The sequence below is a fragment of the Rhipicephalus microplus genome, chromosome 3, assembly GCF_043290135.1.
Source record: "Rhipicephalus microplus isolate Deutch F79 chromosome 3, USDA_Rmic, whole genome shotgun sequence".
NCBI lineage: Eukaryota > Metazoa > Arthropoda > Arachnida > Ixodida > Ixodidae > Rhipicephalus > Rhipicephalus microplus.
In genome coordinates this window covers 85118753-85141877 of record NC_134702.1, presented here as the reverse complement: position 1 = coordinate 85141877, position 23125 = coordinate 85118753, and the positions used below count along the sequence as shown (strand labels likewise).

General features: G+C 50.4%; 42 non-coding genes across 42 annotated transcripts; all 42 read left to right on the top strand.

Moving 5' to 3' along the window:
• The first annotated feature begins 236 nt into the window (after window positions 1–236).
• TRNAQ-CUG (transfer RNA glutamine (anticodon CUG)) lies at window positions 237–308 on the top strand. The gene has a single exon. It is a non-coding gene; the product is annotated as a tRNA-Gln (tRNA).
• Window positions 309–883: 575 nt separating this feature from the next.
• Window positions 884–955, top strand: TRNAE-UUC (transfer RNA glutamic acid (anticodon UUC)). Its single transcript has one exon. It is a non-coding gene; the product is annotated as a tRNA-Glu (tRNA).
• A 507-nt stretch (window positions 956–1462) lies between these two features.
• TRNAQ-CUG (transfer RNA glutamine (anticodon CUG)) lies at window positions 1463–1534 on the top strand. The gene has a single exon. It is a non-coding gene; the product is annotated as a tRNA-Gln (tRNA).
• A 1139-nt stretch (window positions 1535–2673) lies between these two features.
• Window positions 2674–2745, top strand: TRNAQ-CUG (transfer RNA glutamine (anticodon CUG)). Its single transcript has one exon. It is a non-coding gene; the product is annotated as a tRNA-Gln (tRNA).
• An 821-nt stretch (window positions 2746–3566) lies between these two features.
• TRNAE-UUC (transfer RNA glutamic acid (anticodon UUC)) lies at window positions 3567–3638 on the top strand. Its single transcript has one exon. It is a non-coding gene; the product is annotated as a tRNA-Glu (tRNA).
• Window positions 3639–3643: 5 nt separating this feature from the next.
• Window positions 3644–3715, top strand: TRNAQ-UUG (transfer RNA glutamine (anticodon UUG)). The gene has a single exon. It is a non-coding gene; the product is annotated as a tRNA-Gln (tRNA).
• An 862-nt stretch (window positions 3716–4577) lies between these two features.
• Window positions 4578–4649, top strand: TRNAQ-CUG (transfer RNA glutamine (anticodon CUG)). The gene has a single exon. It is a non-coding gene; the product is annotated as a tRNA-Gln (tRNA).
• Window positions 4650–6437: 1788 nt separating this feature from the next.
• Window positions 6438–6509, top strand: TRNAE-UUC (transfer RNA glutamic acid (anticodon UUC)). The gene has a single exon. It is a non-coding gene; the product is annotated as a tRNA-Glu (tRNA).
• A 5-nt stretch (window positions 6510–6514) lies between these two features.
• TRNAQ-CUG (transfer RNA glutamine (anticodon CUG)) lies at window positions 6515–6586 on the top strand. The gene has a single exon. It is a non-coding gene; the product is annotated as a tRNA-Gln (tRNA).
• Window positions 6587–7643: 1057 nt separating this feature from the next.
• TRNAE-UUC (transfer RNA glutamic acid (anticodon UUC)) lies at window positions 7644–7715 on the top strand. The gene has a single exon. It is a non-coding gene; the product is annotated as a tRNA-Glu (tRNA).
• Window positions 7716–7963: 248 nt separating this feature from the next.
• On the top strand, window positions 7964–8035 carry TRNAQ-CUG (transfer RNA glutamine (anticodon CUG)). Its single transcript has one exon. It is a non-coding gene; the product is annotated as a tRNA-Gln (tRNA).
• A 173-nt stretch (window positions 8036–8208) lies between these two features.
• TRNAQ-UUG (transfer RNA glutamine (anticodon UUG)) lies at window positions 8209–8280 on the top strand. Its single transcript has one exon. It is a non-coding gene; the product is annotated as a tRNA-Gln (tRNA).
• A 579-nt stretch (window positions 8281–8859) lies between these two features.
• TRNAE-UUC (transfer RNA glutamic acid (anticodon UUC)) lies at window positions 8860–8931 on the top strand. The gene has a single exon. It is a non-coding gene; the product is annotated as a tRNA-Glu (tRNA).
• Window positions 8932–9342: 411 nt separating this feature from the next.
• On the top strand, window positions 9343–9414 carry TRNAE-UUC (transfer RNA glutamic acid (anticodon UUC)). Its single transcript has one exon. It is a non-coding gene; the product is annotated as a tRNA-Glu (tRNA).
• Window positions 9415–9658: 244 nt separating this feature from the next.
• On the top strand, window positions 9659–9730 carry TRNAQ-UUG (transfer RNA glutamine (anticodon UUG)). Its single transcript has one exon. It is a non-coding gene; the product is annotated as a tRNA-Gln (tRNA).
• A 335-nt stretch (window positions 9731–10065) lies between these two features.
• Window positions 10066–10137, top strand: TRNAE-UUC (transfer RNA glutamic acid (anticodon UUC)). The gene has a single exon. It is a non-coding gene; the product is annotated as a tRNA-Glu (tRNA).
• Window positions 10138–10385: 248 nt separating this feature from the next.
• Window positions 10386–10457, top strand: TRNAQ-UUG (transfer RNA glutamine (anticodon UUG)). Its single transcript has one exon. It is a non-coding gene; the product is annotated as a tRNA-Gln (tRNA).
• A 1787-nt stretch (window positions 10458–12244) lies between these two features.
• TRNAE-UUC (transfer RNA glutamic acid (anticodon UUC)) lies at window positions 12245–12316 on the top strand. Its single transcript has one exon. It is a non-coding gene; the product is annotated as a tRNA-Glu (tRNA).
• A 5-nt stretch (window positions 12317–12321) lies between these two features.
• Window positions 12322–12393, top strand: TRNAQ-UUG (transfer RNA glutamine (anticodon UUG)). The gene has a single exon. It is a non-coding gene; the product is annotated as a tRNA-Gln (tRNA).
• Window positions 12394–12727: 334 nt separating this feature from the next.
• Window positions 12728–12799, top strand: TRNAE-UUC (transfer RNA glutamic acid (anticodon UUC)). Its single transcript has one exon. It is a non-coding gene; the product is annotated as a tRNA-Glu (tRNA).
• A 5-nt stretch (window positions 12800–12804) lies between these two features.
• Window positions 12805–12876, top strand: TRNAQ-UUG (transfer RNA glutamine (anticodon UUG)). Its single transcript has one exon. It is a non-coding gene; the product is annotated as a tRNA-Gln (tRNA).
• A 1064-nt stretch (window positions 12877–13940) lies between these two features.
• Window positions 13941–14012, top strand: TRNAE-UUC (transfer RNA glutamic acid (anticodon UUC)). The gene has a single exon. It is a non-coding gene; the product is annotated as a tRNA-Glu (tRNA).
• A 5-nt stretch (window positions 14013–14017) lies between these two features.
• TRNAQ-UUG (transfer RNA glutamine (anticodon UUG)) lies at window positions 14018–14089 on the top strand. The gene has a single exon. It is a non-coding gene; the product is annotated as a tRNA-Gln (tRNA).
• Window positions 14090–14425: 336 nt separating this feature from the next.
• On the top strand, window positions 14426–14497 carry TRNAE-UUC (transfer RNA glutamic acid (anticodon UUC)). The gene has a single exon. It is a non-coding gene; the product is annotated as a tRNA-Glu (tRNA).
• A 5-nt stretch (window positions 14498–14502) lies between these two features.
• TRNAQ-UUG (transfer RNA glutamine (anticodon UUG)) lies at window positions 14503–14574 on the top strand. The gene has a single exon. It is a non-coding gene; the product is annotated as a tRNA-Gln (tRNA).
• A 382-nt stretch (window positions 14575–14956) lies between these two features.
• Window positions 14957–15028, top strand: TRNAQ-CUG (transfer RNA glutamine (anticodon CUG)). The gene has a single exon. It is a non-coding gene; the product is annotated as a tRNA-Gln (tRNA).
• A 1305-nt stretch (window positions 15029–16333) lies between these two features.
• On the top strand, window positions 16334–16405 carry TRNAE-UUC (transfer RNA glutamic acid (anticodon UUC)). Its single transcript has one exon. It is a non-coding gene; the product is annotated as a tRNA-Glu (tRNA).
• Window positions 16406–16410: 5 nt separating this feature from the next.
• TRNAQ-UUG (transfer RNA glutamine (anticodon UUG)) lies at window positions 16411–16482 on the top strand. The gene has a single exon. It is a non-coding gene; the product is annotated as a tRNA-Gln (tRNA).
• Window positions 16483–16576: 94 nt separating this feature from the next.
• Window positions 16577–16648, top strand: TRNAE-UUC (transfer RNA glutamic acid (anticodon UUC)). The gene has a single exon. It is a non-coding gene; the product is annotated as a tRNA-Glu (tRNA).
• Window positions 16649–16653: 5 nt separating this feature from the next.
• TRNAQ-UUG (transfer RNA glutamine (anticodon UUG)) lies at window positions 16654–16725 on the top strand. The gene has a single exon. It is a non-coding gene; the product is annotated as a tRNA-Gln (tRNA).
• A 2026-nt stretch (window positions 16726–18751) lies between these two features.
• Window positions 18752–18823, top strand: TRNAE-UUC (transfer RNA glutamic acid (anticodon UUC)). The gene has a single exon. It is a non-coding gene; the product is annotated as a tRNA-Glu (tRNA).
• Window positions 18824–18828: 5 nt separating this feature from the next.
• Window positions 18829–18900, top strand: TRNAQ-UUG (transfer RNA glutamine (anticodon UUG)). Its single transcript has one exon. It is a non-coding gene; the product is annotated as a tRNA-Gln (tRNA).
• A 334-nt stretch (window positions 18901–19234) lies between these two features.
• TRNAE-UUC (transfer RNA glutamic acid (anticodon UUC)) lies at window positions 19235–19306 on the top strand. Its single transcript has one exon. It is a non-coding gene; the product is annotated as a tRNA-Glu (tRNA).
• Window positions 19307–19311: 5 nt separating this feature from the next.
• On the top strand, window positions 19312–19383 carry TRNAQ-UUG (transfer RNA glutamine (anticodon UUG)). Its single transcript has one exon. It is a non-coding gene; the product is annotated as a tRNA-Gln (tRNA).
• Window positions 19384–19719: 336 nt separating this feature from the next.
• On the top strand, window positions 19720–19791 carry TRNAE-UUC (transfer RNA glutamic acid (anticodon UUC)). The gene has a single exon. It is a non-coding gene; the product is annotated as a tRNA-Glu (tRNA).
• Window positions 19792–19796: 5 nt separating this feature from the next.
• Window positions 19797–19868, top strand: TRNAQ-CUG (transfer RNA glutamine (anticodon CUG)). The gene has a single exon. It is a non-coding gene; the product is annotated as a tRNA-Gln (tRNA).
• Window positions 19869–20039: 171 nt separating this feature from the next.
• On the top strand, window positions 20040–20111 carry TRNAQ-CUG (transfer RNA glutamine (anticodon CUG)). The gene has a single exon. It is a non-coding gene; the product is annotated as a tRNA-Gln (tRNA).
• Window positions 20112–20934: 823 nt separating this feature from the next.
• TRNAE-UUC (transfer RNA glutamic acid (anticodon UUC)) lies at window positions 20935–21006 on the top strand. The gene has a single exon. It is a non-coding gene; the product is annotated as a tRNA-Glu (tRNA).
• Window positions 21007–21011: 5 nt separating this feature from the next.
• On the top strand, window positions 21012–21083 carry TRNAQ-UUG (transfer RNA glutamine (anticodon UUG)). Its single transcript has one exon. It is a non-coding gene; the product is annotated as a tRNA-Gln (tRNA).
• Window positions 21084–21419: 336 nt separating this feature from the next.
• TRNAE-UUC (transfer RNA glutamic acid (anticodon UUC)) lies at window positions 21420–21491 on the top strand. The gene has a single exon. It is a non-coding gene; the product is annotated as a tRNA-Glu (tRNA).
• Window positions 21492–21496: 5 nt separating this feature from the next.
• TRNAQ-UUG (transfer RNA glutamine (anticodon UUG)) lies at window positions 21497–21568 on the top strand. The gene has a single exon. It is a non-coding gene; the product is annotated as a tRNA-Gln (tRNA).
• Window positions 21569–21947: 379 nt separating this feature from the next.
• On the top strand, window positions 21948–22019 carry TRNAQ-CUG (transfer RNA glutamine (anticodon CUG)). The gene has a single exon. It is a non-coding gene; the product is annotated as a tRNA-Gln (tRNA).
• The last annotated feature ends 1106 nt before the right edge of the window (window positions 22020–23125 follow it).

Below are 23125 nucleotides of genomic sequence, written 5' to 3'. Positions count from 1 at the left end.
GTTTCATTCCCGGTGTTGGAAAGTGCGGTCTCATGGTGTAACAGCTAGCACTCTGGACTCTGAATCCAGGGAACCGAGTGCTAATGACACAAAAGCTCGCAACGGCGAAACTGTGCGCGAATAGACACCGGTACTAGCGCTCGTTCTCTTGTCGCCATCTTCAGCGTAGTCTAGTGGCTAGGATATCTGGCTTTCACCAAGAACACCCGGGTTTGATTCCCGGCATCGGAATGTGCGGTCTCATGGTGTAATGGTTAGTACTCTGGACTCTGAATCCAGCGATCTGAGTTCAAATCTCGGTGAGGCCTTGCTTTTTATTTTTGCTAATGCAGCAAAGCTGGCAACGACGAAACTGTCCGCTTACAGACACCGGTACTAGCGCTCATTCCCTTGGCGCCATCTTGCATTGTCTAGTGGCTAGGATATCTGGCTTTCACCGAGAAGGCCCGGGTTTCATTCCCTGTATTGCAAAGTGCGGTCTCATGGTGTAACAGCTAGCACTCTGGACTCTGAATCCAGGGAACCGAGTTCAAATCTCGGTGAGACCTTGCTTTTTATTTTTGCTAATGCAACAAAAGCTGGCAACGGGGAAACTGTGCGCGAATAGACACCGGTACTAGCGCTCGTTCTCTTGTCGCCATCTCCGGCGTGGTCTAGTGGTTAGAATTTCTGGCTTTCACCCAGAAGGCCCGGGTTTGGTTCCCCGCGTCGGAAAGTGCGGTCTCATGGATTAACGGTTAGACTCTGGAGTCTAAATACAGCGATTTGGGTTCAAATCTCGGTGAGACCTTGCTTTTTATTTTTCCTAATGCAGCAAAAGCTGGCAACGACGACGCTGTCCACGAATAGACCGCGGTACCGATGCTCGCTCCCTCGAGCCATCTCCGGCGTGGTCTACTGGCTAGGATATCTGGCTTTCACCCAGAAGGCCCGGGTTCGATTCCCGGCGTCAAAAAAGGCGGTCTCATGGTGTAACGGTTAGCACTCTGGACTCTGAATCCAGCGATCCGAGTTTAATTCTCGGTGAGATGTTGCTTTTTTATCTTCGCTAATGCAGCAAAAGCTGGCAACGACGAAACTCAACGAATAGACCGCGGTACCGATGCTCGCTGCCTTGAGTCATTTTCGGCGTGGTCTAGTGGCTAGAATATATGGCTTTCACCAAGAAGGCCCGGGTTCGATTCCCGGCGTCAGAAGGTGCGGTCTTGCGCCCCGCCGTGGTGGTCTAGTGGCTAAGGTTCTCGGCACTGACCCGCAGGTCGCGGGTTCAAATCCCGGCTGCGGCGGCTGCATTTCCGATGGAGGCGGAAATGTTGTAGGCCCGTGTGCTCAGATTTGGGCGCAAGTTAAAGAACCCCAGGTGGTCTAAATTTCCGGAGCCCTCCACTACGGCGTCTCTCATAATCATATAGTGGTTTTGGGACGTTAAACCCCACATATCAATCAATCAATCAGAATGTGCGGTCTTATGGTGTAATGGATAGCACTCTGGACTCTGAATCCAGCGATCCGAGTTCAAATCTCGGTGAGACCTTGCTATTTTTTTTTCTAATGCAGCAAAAGCTGGCAATGACGACGCTGTCCGCGAATAGACATCGGTACCAGCGCTCGTTTTCTTCTCGCCATCTCCGGCATAGTCTAGTGGCTAGGATATCTGGCTGTCACCCAGGAAGCCTGGGTTCGATTTTCGGCGTCGAAAAGTGCGGTCTCATGGATTAATGGTTAGCACTCTGGACTCTGAATCCAGCGATACGAGTTCAAATCTCGGTGAGACCTTGCTTTTTTATTTTTGCTAATGCAGCAAAAGCTGGCAACGACGAAACTGTCAACGAATAGACCGCGGTACCGATGCTCGCTGCCTTGAGCCATCTCCGGCGTGGTCTAGTGGCTAGGATATCTGGCTTTCACAAAGAAGGTCCGGGTTCGATTCTCGGCGTCGGAAAGTGCGGCCTCATGGTGTAATTGTTAGCACTCTGGACTTTGAATCCAGCGACCTGAGTTCAAATCTAGGTGAGACCTTGCTTCTCATTTTTTTCTAATGCAGCAAAGCTGGCAACGACGAAACTGTCAACGAATAGACCGCGGTACCGATGCTCGCTGCCTTGTGCCATCTTCGGCGTGGTCTAGTGGCTTGGATATCTGGCTATCACCAAGAAGGCCCGGGTTCGATTCCTGGCGTCGGAATGTGCGGTCTCATGGTGTAATGGTTAGCATTCTGGACTCTGAATCCTGCGATTCGAGTTCAAATCTTGGTGAGACCTTGCTTTTTTATTTTTGCGAATGCAGCAAAAGTTGGCAACGACGACGCTGTCCGCGAATAGACATCGGTACCAGCGCTCGTTTTCTTGTCGCCATCTCCGGCATGGTCTAGTGGCTAGGATATCTGGCTGTCACCCAGGAAGCCCGGGTTCGATTTTCGGCGTCGGAAAGTGCGGTCTCATGGATTAACGGTTAGCACTCTGAAGTCTAAATACAGCGATTCGGGTTCAAATCTCAGTGAGACCCTGCTTTTTATTTTTGCTAATGCAGCAAAGCTGGCAACGACGAAACTGTCCGCGAAGAGACAACGGTACTAGCGCTCATTCCCTTGGCGCAATCTTACATTGTCTAGTGGCTAGGATATCTGGCTTTCACCAAGAAGGCCCGGGTTTCATTCCCTGTGTTGGAAAGTGCGGTATCATGGTGTAACGGTTAGCACTCTGGACTCTGAATCCAGCGACCCGAGTTCAAATCTCGGTGAGACCTTGCTTTTTATTTTTCCTAATGCAGCATTAGCTGGCAACGACGAAACTGTCCGCGAAAACACACTGGTACCAGAACTCATTCCCATGTCGCGATCTCTGGCGTGGTCTAGGGGCTAGGATATCTGGCTTTCTCCCAGAAGGCCCGGGTTCAATACCCAGCGTCAGAAAGTGCGGTCTCATGGTGTAACGGTTAGCACTCCGGACTCTGAATCTAGCGATACGAGTTCAAATCTCGGTGAGAACTTGCTTTTTATTTTTGCTAATGCAGCAAAAGCTGGCAACGACTAAACTGTCAACGAATAGACCGCGGTACCGATGCTCGCTGCCTTGAGCTATTTCCGGCATGGTCTAGTGGCTAGGATACTTGGATTTCACAAAGAAGGCCCGGGTTCGATACTCGGCGTCGAAAAGTGCGGTCTCATGGTGTAATGGTTAGCACTCGGGACTTTGAATCCAGCGATCCGAGTTCAAATCTCGGTGAGACATTGCTTTTTATTTTGCTAATGCAGCAAAAGCTGGCAACGACGAAACTGTCCGCGAACAGACACCGGTGCTAGCTATCATTCCCTTGGCGCCATCTCTGGCATGGTCTAGTGGCTAGGATATCTGGCTTTCACCAAGAAGGCCCGGGTTTCATTCCCGGTGTTGAAAAGTGCGGTCTCATGGTGTAAAGGTTTGCGCTCTGGACTCTGAAGCCAGTGATCCGACTTCGAATCTCGGTAAGACCTTGCTTTTTATTTTTCCTAATGCAGCAAAAGGTGCCAAAGACGAAACTGTCCGCGAAAACACACCGGTACCGGCACTCATTCCCATGCCACGATCTCTGGCGTGGTCTAGTGGCTAGGATATCTGACTTTCACCCAGAAGGCCCGGGTTCGATTCCCGGCGTCGGAAAGTGCGGTCTCATGGTGTAATGGTTAGCACTCTGGACTTTGAATCCAGCGATCCGAGTTCAAATGTCGGTGAGACCTTGCTTTTTATTTTTGTTAATGCAACAAAAGCTGGCAACAGCGAAACTGTCCGGGAACCGACGCCGGTACTAGCGCTCATTCCCTTGGCGCCATCTTGCATTGTCTAGTTGCTAGGATATCTGGCTTTCACCAAGAACGCCCGGGTTTCATTCCCGGTGTTGGAAAGTGCGGTCTCATGGTGTAACAGCTAGCACTCTGGACTCTGAATCCAGGGAACCGAGTGCTAATGCAACAAAAGCTCGCAACGGCGAAACTGTGCGCGAATAGACACCGGTACTAGCGCTCGTTCTCTTGTCGCCATCTTCAGCGTAGTCTAGTGGCTAGGATATCTGGCTTTCACCAAGAAGACCCGGGTTTGATTCCCGGTGTCGGAATGTGCGGTGTCATGGTGTAATGGTTAGTACTCTGGACTCTGAATCCAGCGATCTGAGTTCAAATCTCGGTGAGGCCTTGCTTTTTATTTTGGCTAATGCAGCAAAGCTCGCAACGACGAAACTGTCCACGAACAGACACCGGTACTAGCGCTCATTCCCTTGGCGCCATCTTGCATTGTCTAGTGGCTAGGATATCTGGCTTTCACCAAGAAGGCCCGGGTTTTATTCCCGGTGTTGCAAAGTGCGGTCTCATGGTGTAACAGCTAGCACTCTGGACTCTGAATCCAGGGAACCGAGTTCAAATCTCGGTGAGACCTTGCTTTTTATTTTTGCTAATGCAGCCAAGGCTGGCAACGACGACGCTGTCCGCGAAAACACACTGGTTCCAGCACTCATTCCCATGTCGCGATCTCTGGCGTGGTCTAGTGGCTAGGATATCTGGCTTTCACCCAGAAGGCCCGGATTCAATACCCAGCGTCAGAAAGTGCGGTCTCATGGTGTAACAGCAAGCACTCTGGACTCTGAATCCAGAGAACCGAGTTCAAATCTCGGTGAGACCTTGCTTTTTATTTTTGCTAATGCAGCCAAGGCTGGCAACGACGACGCTGTCCGCGAATAGACATCGGTACCAGCGCTCGTTTTCTTGTCGCCATCTGCGGCATGGTCTAGTGGCTAGGATATCTGGCTGTCACCCAGGAGGCCCGGGTTCAATTTTCGGCGTCGTAAAGTGCGGTCTCATGGATTAACGGTTAGCACTCTGGAGTCTAAATACAGCGATTCGGGTTCAAATCTCGGTGAGACCTTGCTTTTCATTTTTCTTATGCAGTTAAAGCTGGCAACGACGACGCTGTCCAAGAATAGACCGCGGTACCGATGCTCGCTCCCTCGAGCCATCTCCGGCGTGGTCTAGTGGGTAAAATATCTAGCTTTCACCAAGAAAGCCCCGGTTCAATCCCCGGCGTCGGAAAGTGTGGTCTATAGGTGTAATGATTAGCACTCTGCACTCTGCATCCAGCGATCTGAGTTCAAATCTTGGTGAGACCTTGCTTTTTATTTTTGCTAATGCAGCAAAAGCGGGCAATGACGAAACTCTCAATGAATAGACCGCGGTACCGATACTCGCTGCCTTGAGCCATCTCTGGCGTGGTCTAGTGGCTAGGATATCTGGCTTTCACTAAGAAGGCCCGGGTTTGATTCTCGGCGTCAGAAAGTGCGGTCTCATGGTGTAATGATTAGCACTCTTAACTTTGAATCCAGCGATCTGAGTTCAAATCTCGGTGATACCTTGCTTTTTATTTTTGCTAATGCAGCAAAGCTGGCAACGACGAAATTGTCCGCGAACAGACACCGGTACTAGCGCTCATTCCCTTGGCGCCATCTTGCATTGTCTAGTGGCTAGGATATCTGGCTTTCACCAAGAAGGCCCGGGTTTCATTCTCGGTGTTGGAAAGTGTGGTCTCATGGTGTAACAGCTAGCACTCTGGACTCTGAATTTAGGGAACCGAGTTCAAATCTCGGTGAGACCTCGCTTTTTATTTTTGCTAATGCAGCAAAAGCTGGCAACGACGAAACTGTCCGCGAACAGACACCGGTACTAGCGCTCATTCCCTTGGTGCCATCTCTGGCATGGTCTAGTGGCTAGGATATCTGGCTTTCACCACGAAGGCCCGGGTTTCATTCCCTGTGTTGGAAAGTGCGGTATCATGGTGTAAAGGTTGGCACTCTGGACTCTGAATTCAGCGACCCGAGTTCAAATCTCGGTGAGACCTTGCTTTTTATTTTTCCTAATGCAGCATTAGCTGGCAACGACGAATCTGTCCGCGAAAACACACTGTTACCAGCACTCATTCCCATGTCGCGATCTCTGGCGTGGTCTTGTGGCTAGGATATCTGGCTTTCACCCAGAAGGCCCGGGTTCAATTTTCGGCGTCGTAAAGTGCGGTCTCATGGATTAACGGTTAGCACTCTGGAGTCAAAATACAGCGATTCGGGTTCAGATCTCAGTGAGACCTTGCTTTTTATTTTTCCTAATGCAGTAAAAGCTGGCAACGACGACGCTGTCCAAGAAAAGACCGCGGTACCGATGCTCGCTCCCTCGAGCCATCTCCGGCAAGGTCTAGTGGATAGGATATCTGGCTTTCACCAAGAAAGCCCGGATTCAATCCCCGGCGTCGGAAAGTGTGGTCTATTAGTGTAATGGTTAGCACTCTGCACTCTGCATCCAGCGATCTGAGTTCAAATCTCGGCGAGACCTTGATTTTTATTTTTGCTAATGCAGCGAAAGCTGGCAACGACGTAACTGTCCACGAATAGACACCGGTACCAGCGCTGGTTCTGTTGCCGTCATCTCGGGCGTGGTCTAGTGGTCCGGATTTCTGGCTTTCACCCAGAAGGCCCGGGTTCAATTCCCGGCGTAGGAAAGTCAGGTCTCATGGTGTAACGGTTAGCACTCTGGACACTGAATCCAGCAATCCGAGTTCAAATCTCGGTGAGACCTCTCTTTTTATTTTTCCTCATGCAGCATTGGCTGGCAACGACGAAACTGTCCGCGAATAGACATCGGTACCAGCGTTCGTTGTCTTGTCGCCATCTCCGGCATGGTCTAGTGGCTAGGATATCTGGCTGTCACCCAAAAGGCCCGGGTTCATTTTTCGGCGTCGTAAAGTGCGGTCTCATGGATTAACGGTTAGCACCCTGGAGTCAAATTACAGCGATTTGGGTTAAAATCTCTGTGAGACCTTGCTTTTTATTTTTCCTAATGCAGCAAAAGCTGGACGACGGCGCTGTCCAAGAATGGACCGCGGTGCCGATGCTCGCTCCCTCGAGCCATCTCCGGCGTGGTCTAGTGGCTAGGATATCTGGCTTTCACAAAGAAGGCCCGGGTTCGATTCTCGGCGTCGGAAAGTGCAGTCTAATGGTGTAATGGTTAGCACTCTGGACTTTGAATCCAGCGATCTGAGTTCAAATCTCGTTGAGCCTTGCTTTTTATTTTTGCTAATGCAGCAAAACTGGCAATTACGAAACTGTCCGCGAACAGACACCGGTGCCTGCGCTCATTCCCTTGGCGCCATCTTGCATTTTCTAGTGGCTAGGATATCTGGCTTTCACCAAGAAGGCCCGGGTTTCATTCCCGGTGTTGGAAAGTGCGGTCTCATGGTGTAACAGCAAGCACTCTGGACTCTGAAACCAGGGAACCGACTTCAAATCTTGGTGAGACCTTGCTTTTTATTTTTGCTAATGCAACAAAAGCTGGCAACGGCGAAACTTTGCGCGGATAGACACCGGTACTAGCGCTCGTTCTCTTGTCGCCATCTCCGGCGTGGTCTAGTGGTTACAATTTCTGGCTTTCACCCAGAAGGCCCGGGTTTGGTTCCCCGCGTCAGAAAGTGCGGTCTCATGGATTAACGGTTAGACTCTGGAGTCTAAATACAGCGATTCGGGTTCAAATCTCGGTGAGACCTTGCTTTTTATTTTTCCTAATGCAGCAAAAGCTGGCAACGACGACGCTGTCCACGAATAGACCGCGGTACCGATGCTCGCTCCCTCGAGCCATCTCCGGCGTGGTCTACTGGCTAGGATATCTGGCTTTCACCCAGAAGGCCCGGGTTCGATTCCCAGCGTCGGAAAAGGCGGTCTCATGGTGTAACGTTTAGCACTCTGGACTCTGAATCCAGCGATCCGAGTTTAATTCTCGGTGAGATCTTGCTTTTTTATCTTTGCTAATGCAGCAAAAGCTGGCAACGACGAAACTGTCAACGAATAGACCGCGGTACCGATGCTCGCTGCCTTGAGCCATTTTCGGCGTGGTCTAGTGGCTAGAATATATGGCTTTCACCAAGAAGGCCCGGGTTCGATTCCCGGCGTCAGAATGTGCGGTCTTATGGTGTAATGGTTAGCACTCTGGACTCTGAATCCAGCGATCCGAGTTCAAATCTCAGTGAGACCTTGCTTTTTTTATTTTTGCTAATGCAGCAATAGCTGGCAACGACGACGCTGTCCGCGAATAGACATCGGTACCAGCGCTCGTTTTCTTCTCGCCATCTCCGGCATGGTCTAGTGGCTAGCATATCTGGCTTTCACAAAGAAGGCCCGGGTTCGATTCTCGGCGTCGGAAAGTGCGGTCTCATGGTGTAATGGTTAGCACTCTGGACTTTGAATCCAGCGACCTGAGTTCAAATCTCGGTGAGACCTTGCTTTTTATTTTTTTCTAATGCAGCAAAGCTGGCAACGACGAAACTGTCAACGAATAGACCGCGGTACCGATGCTCGCTGCCTTGTGCCATCTTCGGCGTGGTCTAGTGGCTAGGATATCTGGCTATCACCAAGAAGGCCCGGGTTCGATTCCTTGCGTCGGAATGTGCGGTCTCATGGTGTAATGGTTAGCATTCTGGACTCTCAATCCTGCGATTCGAGTTCAAATCTTGGTGAGACCTTGCTTTTTTATTTTTGCGAATGCAGCAAAAGTTGGCAACGACGACGCTTTCCGCGAATAGACATCGGTACCAGCGCTCGTTTTCTTTTCGCCATCTCCGGCATGGTCTAGTGGCTAGGATATCTGGCTGTCACCCAGAAAGCCCGGGTTCAATTTTCGGCGTCGGAAAGTGTGGTCTCATTGATTAACGGTTAGCACTCTGAAGTCTAAATACAGCGATTCGGGTTCAAATCTCAGTGAGACCCTGCTTTTTATTTTTCCTAATGCAGCAAAAGCTGCTAACGATAACGCTGTCCACGAATAGACAGCGGTACCGATGCTCGCTCCCTCGAGCCATCTCCGGCGTGGTCTAGTGGCTAGTATATCTGGCTTTCACCCAGAAGGCTCGGGTTCGATCCCCGGCGTCGGAAAGTGTGGTCTATGGGTTTAATGGTTAGCACTCTGCACTCTGCATCCAGTGATCTCAGTTCAAATCTCGGTGAGACCTTGCTTTTTATTTTTGCTAATGCAGCAAAGCTGGCAACGACGAAACTGTCCGCGAACAGACACCGGTACTAGCGCTCATTCCCTTGGCGCCATCTTGCATTGTCTAGTGGCTAGGATATCTGGCTTTCACCAAGAAGGCCCGGGTTTCATTCCCTGTGTTGGAAAGTGCGGTATCATGGTGTAACGGTTAGCACTTTGGACTCTGAATCCAGCGACACGAGTTCAAATCTCGGTGAGACCTTGCTTTTTATTTTTCCTAATGCAGCATTAGCTGGCAACGACGAAACTGTCCGCGAAAACACACTGGTACCAGCACTCATTCCCATGTCGCGATCTCTGACGTGGTCTAGTGGCTAGGATATCTGGCTTTCACCCAGAAGGCCCGGGTTCAATACCCAGCGTCAGAAAGTGCGGTCTCATGGTGTGACGGTTAGCACTCTGGACTCTGAATCTAGCGATACGAGTTCAAATCTCGGTGAGAACTTGCTTTTTATTTTTGCTAATGCAGCAAAAGCTGGCAACGACTAAACTGTCAACGAATAGACCGCGGTACCGATGCTCGCTGCCTTGAGCTATTTCCGGCATCTAGTGGCTACGATACTTGGATTTCACAAAGAAGGCCCGGGTTTGATACTCGGCGTCGAAAAGTGCGGTCTCATGGTGTAATGGTTAGCACTCTGGACTTTGAATCCAGCGATACGAGTTCAAATCTCGGTGAGACCTTGCTTTTTATTTTTCTAATGCAGCAAAAGCTGGCAACGACGAAACTGTCCGCGAACAGACACCGGTGCTAGCTATCATTCCCTTGGCGCCATCTCTGCCATGGTCTAGTGGCTAGGATATCTGGCTTTCACCAAGAAGGCCCGGGTTTCCTTCCCGGTGTTGAAAAGTGCGGTCTCTGGTGTAAAGGTTTGCGCTCTGGACTTTGAAGCCAGCGATCCGACTTCAAATCTCGGTGAGACCTTGCTTTTTATTTTTCCTAATGCAGCAAAAGGTGCCAAAGACGAAACTGTCCGCGAAAACACACCGGTACCGGCACTCATTCCAATGCCGCGATCTCTGGCGTGGTCTAGTGGCTAGAATATCTGGCTTTCACCCAGAAGGCCCGGGTTCGATTCCCGGCGTCGGAAAGTGCGGTCTCATGGTGTAATGGTTAGCACTCTGGACTTTGAATCCAGCGATCCCAGTTCAAATGTCGGTGAGACCTTGCTTTTTATTTTTGTCAATGCAACAAAAGCTGGCAACAGCGAAACTGTGCGCGAATAGACACCAGTACTAGCGCTTGTTCTCTTGTCGCCATCTCCGGCGTGGTCTAGTGGCTAGGATATCTGGATTTCACCCAGAAGGCCCGGGTTCGCTTCCCGGAGACGGAAAGTGCGGTCTCATGGTGTAATGGTTAGCACTCTGGACTTTGAATCCAGCGATCCGAGTTCAAATCTCGGTGAGACCTTGCTTTTTATTTTTGCTAATGCAGCAAAGCTGGCAACGACGAAACTGTCCGCGAACAGACACCGGTACTAGCGCTCATTCCCTTGGCGCCATCTCTGGCATGGTCTAGGGGCTAGGATATCTGGCTTTCACCAAGAAGGCCCGGGTTTCATTCCCTGTGTTGGAAAGTGCGGTATCATAGTGTAACGGTTAGCACTCTGGACACTGAATCCAGCGATCCGAGTTCAAATCTCGGTGAGACCTCTCTTTTTATTTTTCCTCATGCAGCATTAGCTGGCAACGACGAAACTGTCCGCGAAAACACACCGGTACCAGCACTCATTCCCTTGTCGCGATCTCTGGCGTGGTCAAGTGGCTAGGATATCTGGCTTTCACCAAGAAGGCCCGGGTTTCATTCCCGGTGTTGGAAAGTGCGGTCTCATGGTGTAACAGCAAGCACTCTGGACTCTGAATCCAGGGAACCAAGTTCAAATCTCGGTGAGACCTTGCTTTTTATTTTTGCTAATGCAGCCAAGGCTGGCAACGACGACGCAGTCCGCGAATAGACATCGGTACCAGCCCTCGTTTTCTTGTCGCCATCTCCCGCATGGTCTAGTGGCTAGGATATCTGGCTGTCACCCATGAGGCCCGGGTTCAATTTTCGGCGTCGTAAAGTGCGGTCTCATGGATTAACGGTTAGCACTCTGGATTCTAAATACAGCAATTCGGAATCAAATCTCGGTGAGACCTTGCTCTTTATTTTTCCTAATGCAGCAAAAGCTGGCAACGACGACGCTGTCCAAGAATAGACCGCGGTACCGATGCTCGCTCCCACGAGCCATCTCCGGCGTGGTCTAGTGGGTAGGATATCTAGCTTTCACCAAGAAAGCCCCGGTTCAATCCCCGGCGTCGGAAAGTGTGGTCTATAGGTGTAATGGTTAGCACTCTGCACTCTGCATCCAGCGATCTGAGTTCAAATCTTGGTGAGACCTTGCTTTTTATTTTTGCTAATGCAGCAAAAGCGGGCAACGACGAAACTCTCAATGAATAGACCGTGGTACCGATACTCGCTGCCTTGAGCCATCTCCGGCGTGGTCTAGTGGCTAGGATATCTGGCTTTCACTAAGAAGGCCCGGGTTCGATTCTCGGCGTCAGAAAGTGCGGTCTCCTGGTGTAATGATTAGCACTCTTAACTTTGAATCCAGCGATCTGAGTTCAAATCTCGGTGATACCATGCTTTTTATTTTTGCTAATGCAGCAAAGCTGGCAACGACGAAATTGTCCGCGAGCAGACACCGGTACTAGCGCTCATTCCCTTGGCGCCATCTTGCATTGTCTAGTAGCTAGGATATCTGGCTTTCACCAAGAAGGCCCGGGTTTCATTCTCGGTGTTGGAAAGTGTGGTCTCATGGTGTAACAGCTAGCACTCTGGACTCTGAATTTTGGGAACCGAGTTCAAATCTCGGTGAGACCTTGCTTTTTTTTTGCTAATGCAGCAAAAGCTGGCAACGACGAAACTGTCCGTAAACAGACACCGGTACTAGCGCTCATTCCCTTGGTGCCATCTCTGGCATTGTCTAGTGGCTAGGATATCTGGCTTTCACCACGAAAGCCCGGGTTTCATTCCCTGTGTTGGAAAGTGCGGTATCATGGTGTAACGGTTAGCACTCTGGACTCTGAATTCAGCGACCCGAGTTGAAATCTCGGTGACACCTTGCTTTTTATTTTTCCTAATGCAGCATTAGCTGGCAACGACGAATCTGTCCGCGAAAACACACTGTTACCAGCACTCATTCCCATGTCGCGATCTCTGGCGTGGTCTAGTGGCTAGGATATCTGGCTTTCACCCAGAAGGCCCGGGTTCGATTCTCGGCGTTGAAAAGTGCGGTCTCATGGTGTAATGATTAGCACTCTGGACTTTGAATCCAGCGATCCGAGTTCAAATCTCGGTGAGACCTTGCTTTTTATTTCTGCTGAAGCAGCAAAGCTGGCAACGACGAAACTGTCCGCGAACAGACACCGGTACTAGCGCTCATTCCCTTGGCGCCATCTTGCATTGTCTAGTGGCTAGGATATCTGGCTTTCACCAAGAAGGCCCGGGTTTCATTCCCGGTGTTGCAAAGTGCGGTCTCATGGTGTAAAGGCTAGCACTCTGGACTCTGAATCCAGGGAACCAAGTTCAAATCTCGGTGAGACCTTGCTTTTTATTTTTGCTAATGCATTAAAAGCTGGCAACGGGGAAACTGTGCGCGAATAGACACCAGTACTAGCGCTTGTTATCTTGTCGCCATCTCCGGCGTGGTCTAGTGGCTAGGATATCTGGCTTTCACCCAGAAGGCCCGGGTTTGATTCCCGGCGTCGGAAAGTGCGGTCTCATGGTGTAATGGTTAGCACTCTGGACTTTGAATCCAGCGATCCGAGTTCAAATCTCGGTGAGACCTTGCTTTTTATTTTTCTAATGCAGCAAAAGCTGGCAACGACGAAACTGTCCGCGAACAGACACCGGTGCTAGCTATCATTCCCTTGGCGCCATCTCTGGCATGGTCTAGTGGCTAGAATATCTGGCTTTCACCAAGAAGGCCCGGGTTTCATTCCCGGTGTTGAAAAGTGCGGTCTCATGTTGTAAGGTTTGCGCTCTGGACTCTGAAGCCAGCGATCCGAGTTCAAATCTCGGTGAGACCTCTCTTTTTATTTTTCCTCATGCAGCATTAGCTGGTAACGACGAAACGGTCCGCGAAAACACACTGGTACCAGCACTCATTCCCTTGTCGCGATCTCTGGCGTGGTCTAGTGGCTAGGATATCTGGCTTTCACCAAGAAGGCCCGGGTTTCATTCCCGGTGTTGGAAAGTGCGGTATCATAGTGTAACGGTTAACACTCTGGACACTGAATCCAGCGATCCGAGTTCAAATCTCGGTGAGACCTCTCTTTTTATTTTTCCTCATGCAGCATTAGCTGGCAACGACGAAACTGTCCGCGAAAACACACCGGTACCAGCACTCGTTCCCTTGTCGCGATCTCTGGCGTGGTCTAGTGGCTAGGATATCTGGCTTTCACCAAGAAGGCCCGGGTTTCATTCCCGGTGTTGGAAAGTGCGGTATCATAGTGTAACGGTTAACACTCTGGACACTGAATCCAGCAATCCGAGTTCAAATCTCGGTGAGACCTCTCTTTTTATTTTTCCTTATGCAGCATTAGCTGGCAACGACGACGCTGTCCGCGAATAGACATCGGTACCAGCGCTCGTTTTCTTGTCGCCATCTCCGGCATGGTCTAGTGGCTAGGATATCTGGCTGTCACCCAGGAGGCCCGGGTTCAATTTCCGGCGTCGTAAAGTGCGGTCTCATGGATTAACGGTTAGAACTCTGGAGTCTAAACACAGCGATTTGGGTTCAAATCTCAGTGAGACCTTGCTTTTTATTTTTCCTAATGCAGCAAAAGCTGGCAACGAGGAAACTGTGCGCGAATAGACACCAGTACTAGCGCTTGTTATCTTGTCGCCATCTCCGGCGTGGTCTAGTGGCTAGGATATCTGGCTTTCACCCAGAAGGCCCGGGTTTGATTCCCGGCGTCGGAAAGTGCGGTCTCATGGTGTAATGGTTAGCACTCTGGACTTTGAATCCAGCGATCCGAGTTCAAATCTCGGTGAGACCTTGCTTTTTATTTTTCTAATGCAGCAAAAGCTGGCAACGACGAAACTGTCCGCGAACAGACACCGGTGCTAGCTATCATTCCCTTGGCGCCATCTCTGGCATGGTCTAGTGGCTAGAATATCTGGCTTTCACCAAGAAGGCCCGGGTTTCAATCCCGGTGTTGAAAAGTGCGGTCTCATGTTGTAAAGGTTTGCGCTCTGGACTCTGAAGCCAGCGATCCGAGTTCAAATCTCGGTGAGACCTTGCTTTTTATTTTTCCTAATGCAGCAAAAGGTGCCAAAGACGAAACTGTCCACGAAAACACACCGGTACCGGCACTCATTCCCATGCCGCGATCTCTGGCGTGGTCTAGTGGCTAGGATATCTGGCTTTCACCCAGAAGGCCCGGGTTCGATTCCCGGCGTCAGAAAGTGCGGTCTCTTGGTGTAATGGTTAGCACTCTGGACTTTGAATCCAGCGATCCGAGTTCAAATCTCGGTGAGACCTTGCTTTTTATTTTTGTTAATGCAACAAAAGCTGGCAACAGCGAAACTGTCCGGGAATTGACGCCGCCGGTACTTGCGCTCATATCCTTGGCGCCATCTTGCATTGTCTAGTTGCTAGGATATCTGGCTTTCACCAAGAAGGCCCGGGTTTCATTCCCGGTGTAGGAAAGTGCGGTCTCACGGTGTAACAGCTAGCACTCTGGACTCTGAATCCAGGGAACCGAGTGCTAATGCAACAAAAGCTCGCAACGGCGAAACTGTACGCGAATAGACAACGGTACTAGCGCTCGTTCTCTTGTCGCCATCTTCAGCGTAGTCTAGTGGCTAAGATATCTGGCTTTCACCAAGAAGACCTGGGTTTGATTCCCGGCGTCGGAATGTGCGGTCTCATGGTGTAGTGGTTAGTACTCTGGACTCTGAATCCAGCGATCCCAGTTCAAATCTTGGTGAGACCTTGCTTTTTTATTTTTGCTAATGCAGCAAAGCTGGCAACGACGAAACTGTCCGCGAACAGACACCGGTACTAGCGCTCATTCCCTTGGCGCCATCTCTGGCATGGTCTAGTGGCTAGGATATCTGGCTTTCACCAAGAAGGCCCGGGTTTCATTCCCTGTGTTGGAAAGTGCGGTATCATAGTGTAACGGTTAGCACTCTGGACACTGAATCCAGCGATCCGAGTTCAAATCTCGGTGAGACCTCTCTTTTTATTTTTCCTCATGCAGCATTAGCTGGTAACGACGAAACGGTCCGCGAAAACACACTGGTACCAGCACTCATTCCCTTGTCGCGATCTCTGGCGTGGTCTAGTGGCTAGGATATCTGGCTTTCACCAAGAAGGCCCGGGTTTCATTCCCGGTGTTGGAAAGTGCGGTATCATAGTGTAACGGTTAACACTCTGGACACTGAATCCAGCGATCCGAGTTCAAATCTCGGTGAGACCTCTCTTTTTATTTTTCCTCATGCAGCATTAGCTGGCAACGACGAAACTGTCCGCGAAAACACACCGGTACCAGCACTCGTTCCCTTGTCGCGATCTCTGGCGTGGTCTAGTGGCTAGGATATCTGGCTTTCACCAAGAAGGCCCGGGTTTCATTCCCGGTGTTGGAAAGTGCGGTCTCATGGTGTAACAGCAAGCACGCTGGACTCTGAATCCAGGGAACCGAGTTCAAATCTCAGTGAGACCTTGCTTTTTATTTTTGCTAATGCAGCCAAGGCTGGCAACGACGACGCTGTCCGCGAATAGACATCGGTACCAGCGCTCGTTTTCTTGTCGCCATCTCTGGCATGGTCTAGTGGCTAGGATATCTGGCTGTCACCCAGGAGGCCCGGGTTCAATTTCCGGCGTCGTAAAGTGCGGTCTCATGGATTAACGGTTAGCACTCTGGAGTCTAAACACAGCGATTTGGGTTCAAATCTCGGTGAGACCTTGCTTTTTATTTTTCCTAATGCAGCAAAAGCTGGCAACGAGGAAACTGTCCGCGAACAGACACCGGTACTAGCGCTCATTCCCTTGGCGCCATCTTGCATTGTCTAGTGGCTAGGATATCTGGCTTTCACCAAGAAGGCCCGGGTTTCATTCCCGGTGTTGAAAAGTGCGGTCTCTGGTGTAAAGGTTTGCGCTCTGGACTCTGAAGCCAGCGATCCGACTTCAAATCTCGGTGAGACCTTGCTTTTTATTTTTCCTAATGCAGCAAAAGGTGCCAAAGACGAAACTGTCTGCGAAAACACACGGTACCGGCACTCAATCCAATGCCGCGATCTCTGGCGAGGTCTAGTGGCTAGAATATCTGGCTTTCACCCAGAAGGCCCGGGTTCGATTCCCGGCGTCGGAAAGTGCGGTCTCATGGTGTAATGGTTAGCACTCTGGACTTTGAATCCAGCGATCCGAGTTCAAATGTCGGTGAGACCTTGCTTTTTATTTTTGTTAATGCAACAAAAGCTGGCAACAGCGAACCTGTGCGCGAATAGACACCAGTACTAGCGCTTGTTCTCTTGTCACCATCTCCGGCGTGGTCTAGTGGCTAGGATATCTGGATTTCACCCAGAAGGCCCGGGTTCGATTCCCGGCGACGGAAAGTGCGGTCTCATGGTGTAATGGTTAGCACTCTGGACTTTGAATCCAGCGATCCGAGTTCAAATTTCGGTGAGACCTTGCTTTTTATTTTTGCTAATGCAGCAAAGCTGGCAACGACGAAACTGTCCGCGAACAGACACCGGTACTAGCGCTCATTCCCTTGGCGCCATCTTGCATTGTCTAGTGGCTAGGATATCTGGCTTTCACCAAGAAGGCCCGGGTTTTATTCTCGCTGTTGGAAAGTGCGGTCTCATGGTGTAACAGCTAGCAATCTGGACTCTGAATCCAGGGAACCGAGTTCAAATCTCGGTGAGACCTTGCTTTTTATTTTTGCTAATGCAGCAAAAGCTGGCAACGATGAAACTGTCCGCGAACAGACACCGGTACTAGCGCTCATTCCCTTGGCGCCATCTCTGGCATGGTCTAGGGGCTAGGATATCTGGCTTTCACCAAGAAGGCCCGGGTTTCATTCTCTGTGTTGGAAAGTGCGGTATCAAAGTGTAACGGTTAGCACTCTGGACACTGAATCCAGCGATCCGAGTTCAAATCTCGGTGAGACCTCTCTTTTTATTTTTCCTCATGCAGCATTAGCTGGCAACGACGAAACTGTCCGCGAAAACACACCGGTACAAGCACTCATTCCCTTGTCGCGATCTCTGGCGTGGTCAAGTGGCTAGGATATCTGGCTTTCACCAAGAAGGCCCGGGTTTCATTCCCGGTGTTGGAAATTTCGGTCTCCTGGTGTAACAGCAAGCACTCTGGACTCTGAATCCAGGGAATTAAGTTCAAATCTCGGTGAGACCTTGCTTTTTATTTTTGCTAATGCAGCCAAGGCTGGCAACGACGACGCTGTCCGCGAATAGACATCGGTACCAGCCCTCGTTTTCTTGTCGCCATCTCCGGCATGGTCTAGTGGCTAGGATATCTGGCTGTCACCCATGAGGCCCGGGTTCAATTTTCGGCGTCGTAAAGTGCGGTCTCATGGATTAACGGTTAGCACTCTGGAGTCTAAATACAGCAATTCGGGTTCAAATCTCGGTGAGACCTTGCTTTTTATTTTTCCTAATGCAGCAAAAGCTGGCAACGACGACGCTGTCCAAGAATAGACCGCGGTACCGATGCTCGCTCCCACGAGCCATCTCCGGCGTGGTCTAGTGGGTAGGATATCTAGCTTTCACCAAGAAAGCCCCGGTTCAATCGCCGGCGTCGGAAAGTGTGGTCTATAGGTGTAATGGTTAGCACTCTGCGCTCTGCATCCAGCGATCTGAGTTCAAATCTTGGTGAGACCTTGCTTTTTATTTTTGCTAATGCAGCAAAAGCGGGCAACGACGAAACTCTCAATGAATAGACCGTGGTACCGATACTCGCTGCCTTGAGCCATCTCCGGCGTGGTCTAGTGGCTAGGATATCTGGCTTTCACTAAGAAGGCCCGGGTTCGATTCTCGGCGTCAGAAAGTGTGGTCTCATGGTGTAATGATTAGCACTCTTAACTTTGAATCCAGCGATCTGAGTTCAAATCTCGGTGATACCATGCTTTTTATTTTTGCTAATGCAGCAAAGCTGGCAACGACGAAATTGTCCGCGAACAGACACCGGTACTAGCGCTCATTCCCTTGGCGCCATCTTGCATTGTCTAGTAGCTAGGATATCTGGCTTTCACCAAGAAGGCCCGGGTTTCATTCTCGGTGTTGGAAAGTGTGGTCTCATGGTGTAACAGCTAGCACTCTGGACTCTGAATTTAGGGAACCGAGTTCAAATCTCGGTGAGACCTTGCTTTTTTTGCTAATGCAGCAAAAGCTGGCAACGACGAAACTGTCCGCGAACAGACACCGGTACTAGCGCTCATTCCCTTGGTGCCATCTCTGGCATTGTCTAGTGGCTAGGATATCTGGCTTTCACCACGAAGGCCCGGGTTTCATTCCCTGTGTTGGAAAGTGCGGTATCATGGTGTAACGGTTAGCACTCTGGACTCTGAATTCAGCGACCCGAGTTGAAATCTCGGTGAGACCTTGCTTTTTATTTTTCCTAATGCAGCATTAGCTGGCAACGACGAATCTGTCCGCGAAAACACACTGTTACCAGCACTCATTCCCATGTCGCGATCTCTGGCGTGGTCTAGTGGCTAGGATATCTGGCTTTCACCCAGAAGGCCCGGGTTCAATTCTCGGCGTTGAAAAGTGCGGTCTCATGGTGTAATGGTTAGCACTCTGGACTTTGAATCCAGCGATCCGAGTTCAAATCTCGGTGAGACCTTGCTTTTTATTTTTGCTGAAGCAGCAAAGCTGGCAACGACGAAACTGTCCGCGAACAGACACCGGTACTAGCGCTCATTCCCTTGGCGCCATCTTGCATTGTCTAGTGGCTAGGATATCTGGCTTTCACCAAGAAGGCCCGGGTTTCATTCCCGGTGTTGCAAAGTGCGGTCTCATGGTGTAACAGCTAGCACTCTGGACTCTGAATCCAGGGAACCAAGTTCAAATCTCGGTGAGACCTTGCTTTTTATTTTTGCTAATGCAACAAAAGCTGGCAACGGGGAAACTGTGCGCGAATAGACACCAGTACTAGCGCTTGATATCTTGTCGCCATCTCCGGCGTCGTCTAGTGGCTAGGATATCTGGCTTTCGACCAGAAGGCCCGGGTTTGATTCCCGGCGTCGGAAAGTGCGGTCTCATGGTGTAATGGATAGCACTCTGGACTTTGAATCCAGCGATCCGAGTTCAAATCTCGGTGAGACCTTGCTTTTTATTTTTCTAATGCAGCAAAAGCTGGCAACGACGAAACTGTCCGCGAACAGACACCGGTGCTGGCTATCATTCCCTTGGCGCCATCTCTGGCATGGTCTAGTGGCTAGGATATCTGGCTTTCACCAAGAAGGCCCGGGTTTCATTCCCGGTGTTGAAAAGTGCGGTCTCATGTTGTAAACGTTTGCGCTCTGGACTCTGAAGCCAGCGATCCGAGTTCAAATCTCGGTGAGACCTTGCTTTTTATTTTTCCTAATGCAGCAAAAGGTGCCAAAGACGAAACTGTCCGCGAAAACACACCGGTACCGGCACTCATTCCCATGCCGCGATCTCTGGCGTGGTCTAGTGGCCAGGTTATCTGGCTTTCACCCAGAAGGCCCGGGTTCGATTCCCGGCGTCAGAAAGTGCGGTCTCATGGTGTAATGGTTAGCACTCTGGACTCTGAATCCAGGGAACCAAGTTCAAATCTCGGTGAGACCTTGCTTTTTATTTTTGCTAATGCAACAAAAGCTCGCAACGGCGAAACTGTACGCGAATAGACAACGGTACTAGCGCTCGTTCTCTTGTCGCCATCTTCAGCGTAGTCTAGTGGCTAAGATATCTGGCTTTCACCAAGAAGACCTGGGTTTGATTCCCGGCGTCGGAATGTGCGGTCTCATGGTGTAGTGGTTAGTACTCTGGACTCTGAATCCAGCGATCCCAGTTCAAATCTTGGTGAGACCTTGCTTTTTTATTTTTGCTAATGCAGCAAAGCTGGCAACGACGAAACTGTCCGCGAACAGACACCGGTACTAGCGCTCATTCCCTTGGCGCCATCTCTGGCATGGTCTAGTGGCTAGGATATCTGGCTTTCACCAAGAAGGCCCGAGTTTCATTCCCTGTGTTGGAAAGTGCGGTATCATAGTGTAACGGTTAGCACTCTGGACACTGAATCCAGCGATCCGAGTTCAAATCTCGGTGAGACCTCTCTTTTTATTTTTCCTCATGCAGCATTAGCTGGTAACGACGAAACGGTCCGCGAAAACACACTGGTACCAGCACTCATTCCCTTGTCGCGATCTCTGGCGTGGTCTAGTGGCTAGGATATCTGGCTTTCACCAAGAAGGCCCGGGTTTCATTCCCGGTGTTGGAAAGTGCGGTATCATAGTGTAACGGTTAACACTCTGGACACTGAATCCAGCGATCCGAGTTCAAATCTCGGTGAGACCTCTCTTTTTATTTTTCCTCATGCAGCATTAGCTGGCAACGACGAAACTGTCCGCGAAAACACACCGGTACCAGCACTCATTCCCTTGTCGCGATCTCTGGCGTGGTCAAGTGGCTAGGATATCTGGCTTTCACCAAGAAGGCCCGGGTTTCATTCCCGGTGTTGGAAAGTGCGGTCTCATGGTGTAAAGGCTAGCACTCTGGACTCTGAATCCAGGGAACCAAGTTCAAATCTCGGTGAGACCTTCCTTTTTATTTTTGCTAATGCAACAAAAGCTGGCAACGGGGAAACTGTGCGCGAATAGACACCAGTACTAGCGCTTGTTATCTTGTCGCCATCTCCGGCGTGGTCTAGTGGCTAGGATATCTGGCTTTCACCCAGAAGGCCCGGGTTTGATTCCCGGCGTCGGAAAGTGCGGTCTCATGGTGTAATGGTTAGCACTCTGGACTTTGAATCCAGCGATCCGAGTTCAAATCTCGGTGAGACCTTGCTTTTTATTTTTCTAATGCAGCAAAAGCTGGCAACGACGAAACTGTCCGCGAACAGACACCGGTGCTAGCTATCATTCCCTTGGCGCCATCTCTGGCATGGTCTAGTGGCTAGAATATCTGGCTTTCACCAAGAAGGCCCGGGTTTCATTCCCGGTGTTGAAAAGTGCGGTCTCATGCTGTAAAGGTTTGCGCTCTGGACTCTGAAGCCAGCGATCCGAGTTCAAATCTCGGTGAGACCTTGCTTTTTATTTTTCCTAATGCAGCAAAAGGTGCCAAAGACGAAACTGTCCGCGAAAACACACCGGTACCGGCACTCATTCCCATGCCGCGATCTCTGGCGTGGTCTAGTGGCTAGGATATCTGGCTTTCACCCAGAAGGCCCGGGTTCGATTCCCGGCGTCAGAAAGTGCGGTCTCTTGGTGTAATGGTTAGCACTCTGGACTTTGAATCCAGCGATCCGAGTTCAAATCTCGGTGAGACCTTGCTTTTTATTTTTGTTAATGCAACAAAAGCTGGCAACAGCGAAACTGTCCGGGAATTGACGCCGGTACTTGCGCTCATATCCTTGGCGCCATCTTGCATTGTCTAGTTGCTAGGATTTCTGGCTTTCACCAAGAAGGCCCGGGTTTCATTCCCGGTGTTGGAAAGTGCGGTCTCATGGTGTAACAGCTAGCACTCTGGACTCTGAATCCAGGGAACCGAGTGCTAATGCAACAAAAGCTCGCAACGGCGAAACTGTACGCGAATAGACAACGGTACTAGCGCTCGTTCTCTTGTCGCCATCTTCAGCGTAGTCTAGTGGCTAAGATATCTGGCTTTCACCAAGAAGACCTGGGTTTGATTCCCGGCGTCGGAATGTGCGGTCTCATGGTGTAGTGGTTAGTACTCTGGACTCTGAATCCAGCGATCCCAGTTCAAATCTTGGTGAGACCTTGCTTTTTTATTTTTGCTAATGCAGCAAAGCTGGCAACGACGAAACTGTCCGCGAACAGACACCGGTACTAGCGCTCATTCCCTTGGCGCCATCTCTGGCATGGTCTAGTGGCTAGGATATCTGGCTTTCACCAAGAAGGCCCGGGTTTCATTCCCTGTGTTGGAAAGTGCGGTATCATAGTGTAACGGTTAGCACTCTGGACACTGAATCCAGCGATCCGAGTTCAAATCTCGGTGAGACCTCTCTTTTTATTTTTCCTCATGCAGCATTAGCTGGTAACGACGAAACGGTCCGCGAAAACACACTGGTACCAGCACTCATTCCCTTGTCGCGATCTCTGGCGTGGTCTAGTGGCTAGGATATCTGGCTTTCACCAAGAAGGCCCGGGTTTCATTCCCGGTGTTGGAAAGTGCGGTATCATAGTGTAACGGTTAACACTCTGGACACTGAATCCAGCGATCCGAGTTCAAATCTCGGTGAGACCTCTCTTTTTATTTTTCCTCATGCAGCATTAGCTGGCAACGACGAAACTGTCCGCGAAAACACACCGGTACCAGCACTCGTTCCCTTGTCGCGATCTCTGGCGTGGTCTAGTGGCTAGGATATCTGGCTGTCACCCAGGAGGCCCGGGTTCAATTTCCGGCGTCGTAAAGTGCGGTCTCATGGATTAACGGTTAGCACTCTGGAGTCTAAACACAGCGATTTGGGTTCAAATCTCGGTGAGACCTTGCTTTTTATTTTTCCTAATGCAGCAAAAGCTGGCAACGAGGAAACTGTCCGCGAACAGACACCGGTACTAGCGCTCATTCCCTTGGCGCCATCTTGCATTGTCTAGTGGCTAGGATATCTGGCTTTCACCAAGAAGGCCCGGGTTTCATTCCCGGTGTTGAAAAGTGCGGTCTCTGGTGTAAAGGTTTGCGCTCTGGACTCTGAAGCCAGCGATCCGACTTCAAATCTCGGTGAGACCTTGCTTTTTATTTTTCCTAATGCAGCAAAAGGTGCCAAAGACGAAACTGTCTGCGAAAACACACGGTACCGGCACTCATTCCAATGCCGCGATCTCTGGCGAGGTCTTGTGGCTAGAATATCTGGCTTTCACCCAGAA